The 8,485-nt window shown below is 39.4% G+C and overlaps 1 long non-coding RNA gene across 1 annotated transcript; it reads right to left on the reverse strand.

Annotated features, from left to right (window-relative positions):
* Positions 1-474: 474 nt before the first annotated feature.
* On the reverse strand, positions 475-5,021 carry LOC111946460. Its single transcript, XR_002872183.1, has 3 exons — positions 1,591-5,021; positions 1,369-1,428; positions 475-933 (listed from the first exon to the last, which is right to left on the reverse strand). It is a non-coding gene; the product is annotated as an uncharacterized LOC111946460 (long non-coding RNA).
* Between the last annotated feature and the right edge of the window lie 3,464 nt (positions 5,022-8,485).

Here is an 8,485-nt window from a genome sequence, read left to right on the forward strand (position 1 = left end):
ACTTCCTTAGCCTCAAACTTACCGTGGGAGCTAGCATAACCTGCTTTCTGGAATACCCCCCTGTTCTGCTTTAAAATCCAAATATTGCTCACATCCGTGTTTATGAATGACTCATGACGTGAAAAATTATTTCGTTTACACAAATGAATTCATGCGTGGGAATGGAATATTATTTTGTTGGAACAAGATATTATTTCATTCGCACAACTTTATTATCTCGTGGGATTGAGATAATTATTTGTGGGAACAAGATATTAATTTGTGGGAATAAGATATTAATTTGTGGGAATGAGATATGTATTATATTACCCATGTCAGGTCACGGGCTCAGTACATTTAATTATTTCAAGACATATTTATTTATATCACGGTCCAGTGTGGGCTGAAAGGGACAAATTAAAATAAATATATTTCATATGAAGTTATCAAATAAATGTGTCACGGGAAATGGGAAATAAATAATTTAAAAAGTCATTAAATGTGTCAATATTTAATTAAAATTCAAATCAAGAAAGATATTTTTTTTTCCTGTTTTATCACTGGGTAACATCCATCCTTGTTAGTAACAGTTAAAAAACACATGCAGTCCAACACCAATAGTTGTTATTTATAATAACACTCAACCTTGTATGCAACACGTAAAGAAAAAACATTTACAAAACAGGTATTTTGACAGAGCGCTGTGTACTTCACAAAATCACTTCTACCTCAATAAACACAACCATAATTTAGATTAGATCATAATAACAATACATTTTATAGCACCACCCTTGGCACTCAACGACACAGTATGTTAAAACATAAAATCAGTTTAAAAATAGGCAACGAGTCAATGATAGTGAGGTCCAGGGGGAGAGAGTTCCATTGTTTGGGGGCCGAATGGCTGAAGGCTCTTCTCCCCATGGTGACCAGTCAAATAGGGGGTACAGAGAGCTACAGAGAAGAAGAAGACCCGAGAGAGCGTTAGGGAGTGTGGATATGGAGAAGATCAGATACATAAGATGGGGCCAGGTTATGGAGAGCTTTGAAGGTGAGAGAGACGTTTAAATTCTATTCTGAATTTGATTGATAGCCGGTGGAGTTGCTGAAGGACGGGGGTGATGTGATGAAACGGTGGAGTTTTGGAAACGATACGAGCACTGAATTCTGGACCAGTTGGAGTTCATTGAGAGTTTTTTAGATAAACCAAAGAGAAGAGCATTACAGTAGTCAAGGTGTGAAGTGACCAGACCAAGAATCAAAATGGAAGTGAGTGGACACTAAGGGAGGGACAAAGATTTATTTTGCGCAGATGAAAATAGTCGTGATGTTGCTGATGTGAGGTTCAAAGGACGGTGAACTATTAAGGATGACACCCAGACTCTTTACCTGAGGGGAGGATGAAACTTAGCAGAAGGTCCACACTGGCGTCACTCCTGAAGTGGTTTCCTGAGGCACGAGAACAGTGATTAGTTAAAGCTTGAGAGCAAGGCAGAGCAAGGCAGAGCAAGGCAGAGCAAGGCAGAGCAAGGCAGAGCAAGGCAGAGCAAGGCAGAGCAAGGCAGAGCAAGACAGAGCAAGACAGAGCAAGACAGAGACCAGGCGAGTCACCGTTGAAAGGCAACGAACTGGCATCGGCTTGAAGGATTGCAGCTCCTTAAGAGGAGGTGAGGTGACGAGGATGAGTGACTGCAGCTGGTGGTAATCAGGAGTGGAGTGGAGCAGACCTGGAGGGGGAGGAGTCTGACTGAGGCACCATGACAACAGCAGTACCAAACCGAAATGTACCGAACCGAGCCCAATGAAATTCTGAACCGAAACGAATTGAGATTTTAGCCTAATATTTATACATCACTTAAGGAAAGCAAAAGGTCTGACATGGTCAGACATGAGGTAAATTGTTCACTTATTTAGACCCTAGATATGGAGTAGTAAACATTATTCGTGCTCAATTATGTTGATGTTTTTTGCGCATGAAATTGAAGGAAATATGAAACCTCTGAAGTTCTGAAGTAAAGTGGATTTGAAATTCACCTCTAACTTGTGAAGGGGACTGTTGGCGTGGACCAAACCGGCCCCCTTCCCCACCCCGTTGCTGAGAGCTTGGGGCAGGGAGTTGTGGCCGGCCGGCGTATTTTATGTCACAAATTGTTAGTACATTGTTTAGTTTTCGTGTTGGTGACAGAGGTTTCCCCTAATTTAACAGTTCATAAGAACTGATTTAATCTTTTTGTGGTATTTTGGGCACAAATGAAGCTGTTACTCTTACCATTTATGTCTACTTTAGATTCATTCATCCACGAGCTGCTTGAGACTGCAGTTGCAGATCAATGCACTTTGGAAGACTGAATGAGAACTTCAGTTGCTGCCATTTGTGTGGAAGCTTGTTCATTTTAGATCTTAAATCTTCTTTGAGACAGTTTCTTTGTGAAGTACGAGTGAAAGTGAATCTGTCTTCGTGATCCTCAATAACTCTTCTCAGTTTGTTTATCAAAAATAAAAAAAACTGAATCAATATAAATCAAAAGATATTGCTTTTTCCCCAAAAAATATCTAAACTGATTTAAAAAAAAAAAAAAACGTGATTATTATAGGCTTCAACATATACAAGGCATTGGTTTTCATGCCTTTTGGGGGCTGTTGGAGCCTATCCCAGAGCTAGTCTGATGCAGGGCCACAATTACATGCCCATACCACTCGTATTCACACTACGGTACAATTTAGTGCAACCAATTAACCTATGAAGCATGTTTTTGGGGGGTGGGAGGAAGCTCCAGTCCCCCGGAGAAAACCCACACAAACTCCACACAGAGATGTCCCCTATTGGCGATTCCGTCCCAGGACCCCCAGCCAAGACTTCAACCAGGGACTTCATGCTGTGAGGGAAGAGTGTTAACCACTGCGCCAGTGTGCAGCCTTGCATTGTGAGAAACTGATTATGTTTCAAATAGAAACATTTAAGATGATACAAAAACAACAAAAAACTGCTGGTTTTAAGGTATATGTAGTACATTTAGGTATCTTTCAAACAGCATTATGATACATCTTTAGAGTTTTCAGGAGATTGGGAGCTCTTTTCAAAACAACATTTTAAGATTTTAAGTTTTACCTGTTTTTGATGTTTTTGTTTTTCGTTAAAAACACTTTTGGAGAAAAATTGTCACTAAAATCTATGAATGTATGATCTTTTTGCATTTTTTTATCATACATTTGCTTAAAATAACTAAAATCCTAAGCAGACCAGAGAAAAATCCCCATCATTCAAAGAAAAAGAAGAGAAAAACGTCAAAACCAAGAGGAAAGTGTTATAAAGGCAAAGCGGGAAAAAATTACACCCAGAGGGAAGAAAGAGGTGTGACAGCATCAGAGCACTGAGAAGGAAAAAGGAAAAAAGTTGCTCTTAATATAACCAGAGGAAGTAACAGAGGACAGGAAATGCTGCAGTTAGTTTCTAGGGATCCTGCCGTGCCATTCATCACAGCAACAGATTCATCCAGGGTGACTTATGCCGTTTATCATCCTAATCCTATCAAAGTTGAATTACTGAGTCAATAAGTTATGAGTCTGAGAATCCATGAATATGGAGAAAGCATGGTGAGGAAGAACAATAGTTCAAAGGACAGCCACCACTGGTACAATTGAACAGATCCTGAACAAATAGAATTTAGTAAAGCTATAAATAAATACTAAAAGAGAAGAAAAGCAGCCAAGATGCCAGTGCTAATGGATAAAAGACATGGCTAAGTGGCTACTGCCTTTTCAGGTGGATACCAGCTGTTTGCAGCTAGAAAATTGGCAAATCTGTATGGGACACTCAGGTGACCCACATCAAATGTCAAAGTTGTAGACTGCTCTGTGAGCCCGTACAGACAAAATGTTCAAACACATTTTTCTCCACAGGCATGCAGCGGGCAACAGGTCCTATAGCGACCACTTATACAACATGTAAGGGTAAGAAAGGGTAAAATAAGTAATGCCTTAGTCACAACTGCCCCTTATGGGTGGACAAGGGCTGTCTAAAGGGGAAAAGTAAACCTGTACAGGACATGCAGGTTCACAAAATTTTAAGGTCGTAGACAACCCAGTGAGGCGAAAATGTTCATGCACATTTTTTTCTATAGACTCCGTGCAGGTGACAAGTTGTAGTAAAAATCTGGCAGACTGCGCAAGGGGTTCATAAGTGCCGTTCACGTGATAATTGCACGCTCCTTGTGTGCAGCCTGACTGTTAGAGATTAGGAAATTAGACAGGTTGTAATTTGTGCGGGCATCCTACGGGCACTTATCTCGTGTACACCTTGTGCGTGTGGCATTCGAGTGCAGTCAGTAAGGGGTCAGTATGTGCATCTCACTAACGACTAGAGTGTCGAGTAAGGGCACCACTATCACTATCACTTCATAAGTGCGTGCAACTTGCATTACCAATACAAATACTTCATAATATATTTACCATACACACAACAATGGTATGTTTCATTTTCAGGACATCCCTCAGGGTGGATGCATAAACCTCAACTGAACAGCAAGACACACCTGTACTCAAATGTTCTGCTCTGTAATTGAATGTCCCAGGACCAGAGTTACAGATGTCACTCTGAGGTGAAATGACATCAAACATTGTTAATTCCAGATGTGTGTTAACCTTATTTCAGAAAAATTATGTGGTGTTTTAAGAAAGGGGGGAAAATGCCCATTTAGAGATAAACTTAACTTAAATTTTCAAAACACATGAACAACTAAAAATGTCATTTCAATGTTTGAACTGAAAAAAAAGCTTGCCTGTGAGATAGAAACAGCATTGAATTGTTTGAGTTCTGTTCTGGGACATGTTTAAATAAAATAATCCATGTTTTTGTCATTATTAAAGTTTAAATCTGTTATTATGTTGTTAAAATATAAATGTTGAACTTGAACACCAGCTTTGCAACCCCCTTGAGTAAAAAGACACTCAATGAGAGAGTTTGAGAATTGCTGTTTTTCCCTACCCTTTTTTTTAATCGTATTTTAGATCAACCAAAATGTTTTAAACAGGTTCAGTCTTGAACTAAAGATTTTCAAAAACAAAGCAAAATAAAATATGTCTTCCACTTTCGGCTTCTCCCATCAGGGGTCACCACAGCGAACGAGTTGCATGGTAAATTTGGCAATGTTTTACGCCGGATGCCCTTCCTGACACAACCTTCTCAAACCGGGCTTGGAACCGGCAGAGGTAGAGAAGGGAACAGGGAGCAGCCCGGAGTCGAACCCGGGTTTCACGGACGGAAGGCGCCGCAAACCAGCACGAGCTAAACTGGCTCCCAAAATAAAATATGTCTAAATTAAAAATGTATATATTAGTGTTCAATCATAAGATGATATGGACTCCAGAAAAACAATACATAAAAGAGAATTTGTTTTAACGTAGCCACTTTGGGGCCCATTGTGCCGGTCTCAACCCCGGATAAATACAGATGGTTGCGTCAGGAAGGCCATCCAGCGTAAAATCTTTGCCAAACCAAATATGTGAATCTAAAGATTGAAATTAAAGTGTGATGTTTAATTTGGTTACTGGGTATGCACCACAGGTAGGATGTGAGCTAGAGTTGAAGGAGAAATTCTAGTTGGACCTTGATGAAGTGATGATGAGCATCCCTAGAGGTGAGAGAGTTGTCATTGGCACAGATTTCAATAGACATGTTGGTGCAGGAAACAGAGGTAATGAGGAGGTGATGGGAAGATTTGGTGACCAGGGGCCTCATTTATAAACGTTGCTTACGCACAAAATAAGGCGTACGCCACTCTTTACGCAATAATTGAGATTTATAAAAAGCAAACTTGACGGGAAAATGTGCGGTCCTTCACGCAAGCTCTGACCCAGGCATACGCACAAAAACGGGTGAAATGAGAAACGGCGACACCGTCGGCAGATGGAAGAAACACGTGAAAATGAAAATGACAATACTGTCTCTCATAAATTACATGACGACTTCACAAAGCAAGTCTTACAATTAACAGCCTACACGAACACCCGTTTGATCGATCAGCAGTGAAACAAACAAAAAAATCAAACGAAAATTACAACAGAAATTCAAATGAACACTTATTTGCAGAAAGAAAAGTAAAATATGTTCTACAATATTGGCATGTCGTGCAATTCATCCTCATAAATAATACAGTTATCAGAACGAAATAATGTACAAAACTGATATTCCCGTCAATGTGTCCGTCTGGCGGAGCAGATATAGGTGCAATTAGACAGACAGATGAATAGATAGAGAGAGATGCATTAATTGTCCACTGGGGAAAGTTGTTTTCATAGTAAAACGTTTCTTCATAAGCTACGGAATTATGGTATTCATACATATGCCTTTAGTTTGTTTTATTTTTGATAAAACAATGTATGGCGTTTGTCTCAACCATTCAGAAAGCAACAAGAAATTGCATTTGCGGTGATCAATTTCCCATTTCCACGTCGATTATTACCGACATCTGTAGCTTGTCAGATGTAATTAAATGGATGTAATAAAATGCCCCATCACAATGCGTAATGACGCACAATGGCTGATCTTGCGCTCTTAGAAGATGTGGCAAATGGAAGAATTTGGAGTGAACGCATCTTTAGACAGCAAGAAGACGTGCTGGCAAACGAGGACGAGTGGCTTATGAGCCGGTTCCGACTTCCTCGAGCCGTCCTGTTGGACCTCTGCGGGCTTTTGGGCCCGGCGTTACAGAGCAGCACTCGGAGGAACCACGCGTGTCACCCGACTTTGATGCCTCGACTTTGATGTCCGACAATTTCTGTTCTATTTCGGCCACGGTCCGAGGTTGTGAGGCTACAGCATGATTTACGGCGTCTGCCGTTTGCCACTCACGTGCCTTTTTGGCATTATTAATGCCCCACTGTGCCCTCCAAACTACACTTTTCTCCTCTTTTCCACATCGCCAACGATAACTTCTACTTCACATTGAGTAAAGTTATGTTTTTTTGATTTCCTCTCTGTGTTTGCCATGATTTTGCAAGCCATGAATATTAATTTGTGGGCGTTTCACGGACTATTTATGGGCAACTATGGGCGTGTCATGAAGCCGCAAAAGCTGCGCTGCATTTAGAATCGGTTGTGATTTATTAAGAGAAAGATGTGTAGGATGTGCGTGCGCACGGTTTTATAAATCTGAATACTTCTGTGCGTACGCACGTCCTATGTTTAATTCGTACGCCACTTCTGACGCAAATCCTATGTAAAGTTTTATAAATGAGGCTCCAGGTTTTATGGATGGACCTTGCAAGCTATAAGATACTTTCAAACCTTGTTTTTTATACATTCATTTTTTTGTACGTTCAAGATATTTTAACAGGTTTAAAGTTTTTATAACTTCCCTCATCCAGATCCATCCTTTATCCAGTTGTAAAAGACTCAATTTTAAATAATTATATCTAATGGTTAGCTTTTTTATTTTTTAGCTATTTTTTCCATTTTTAAATGCTTGTGTGAAAGTTGTTGGGTGTCTCTATTTGGAGTGTAATTAAAGAGGACATGAAGGTGGTTGGTGTGAGTGAGGACAGGGTTAGATGGAGTCAGAGGATTTTCTGTGGGGACTCCTAAAGGGAGCAGCCAAAAGACAAAGAAGTTGCAACTAATGTCTTTTATTCAAATAGTTCAGAAGCTGCAGTAATCACTCATGTTTGAACCTTTTTTCCAAGAATAAAATAGCTGGGACTAAAGTAAACAAGGTTTCATTACATCAACAAAGCAGAGAGAACCATTTTATGGTAATATTTTACCCAGATGTCAACCTGCACCTCACTTCTCTCCCACAGGCTTGTAACAGCAGCTGCTTAAGACCTCATAAATGTTCCTGCTTGTATGACCCTCTAGAAGATGGGCTGAACTTTTATAGCGCATTCTCTTTTCTGGTGGGGATTTACTTGTTTTTCTGCTAAAATGCATTTCAAAGCATCTGTCAACACAAAGCGCTTTTGTGAAATGAACAAATCCCCCAAGGCTTTCTCACTGAGGTAGTGACCTTGCCGGAGTCTGTTAGCAAAAATATGCATCTCCTTCTTGTGGAAACAGCTGAATATTTGATCTTTCTACTCCCATAACGTTCCTTTAAGGTTAACAAACACAAATAGTTCAAACAAAGTCTGAGCAAATCATTTAATTTTTACAAGAAGCCTACAGGTTGCAGCTGGCACTGTGGTTAAATTATTCACTACATTAAAAACATGTATTAATAATTAATGCTTATGCTTGTGTGCAGTCCATCAATAAGTAAACAAGTGAAAAACAAATGTTTAATATTAATTATTTCCACTTAGCCTAATGAGAAATTAAAAATTTCTTAAAACTTCTTTATTATTCTATTAATTCTAAAAAAAGGTGTTTTCTGTTTCTGCCCTTTTGGTTTTAAAACATTTAAAAAAAAAGTACCCAATTGACCTTTTCTACAACATTTTTTTATGAGCAAGTGGTCAGTCTTTCAACAATAATTTGAAAAGAATTTCCTTTGTGTTTTGATTAGGATTA

This window comes from Oryzias latipes, chromosome 19, assembly GCF_002234675.1.
Source record: "Oryzias latipes chromosome 19, ASM223467v1".
Lineage (NCBI taxonomy): Eukaryota > Metazoa > Chordata > Actinopteri > Beloniformes > Adrianichthyidae > Oryzias > Oryzias latipes.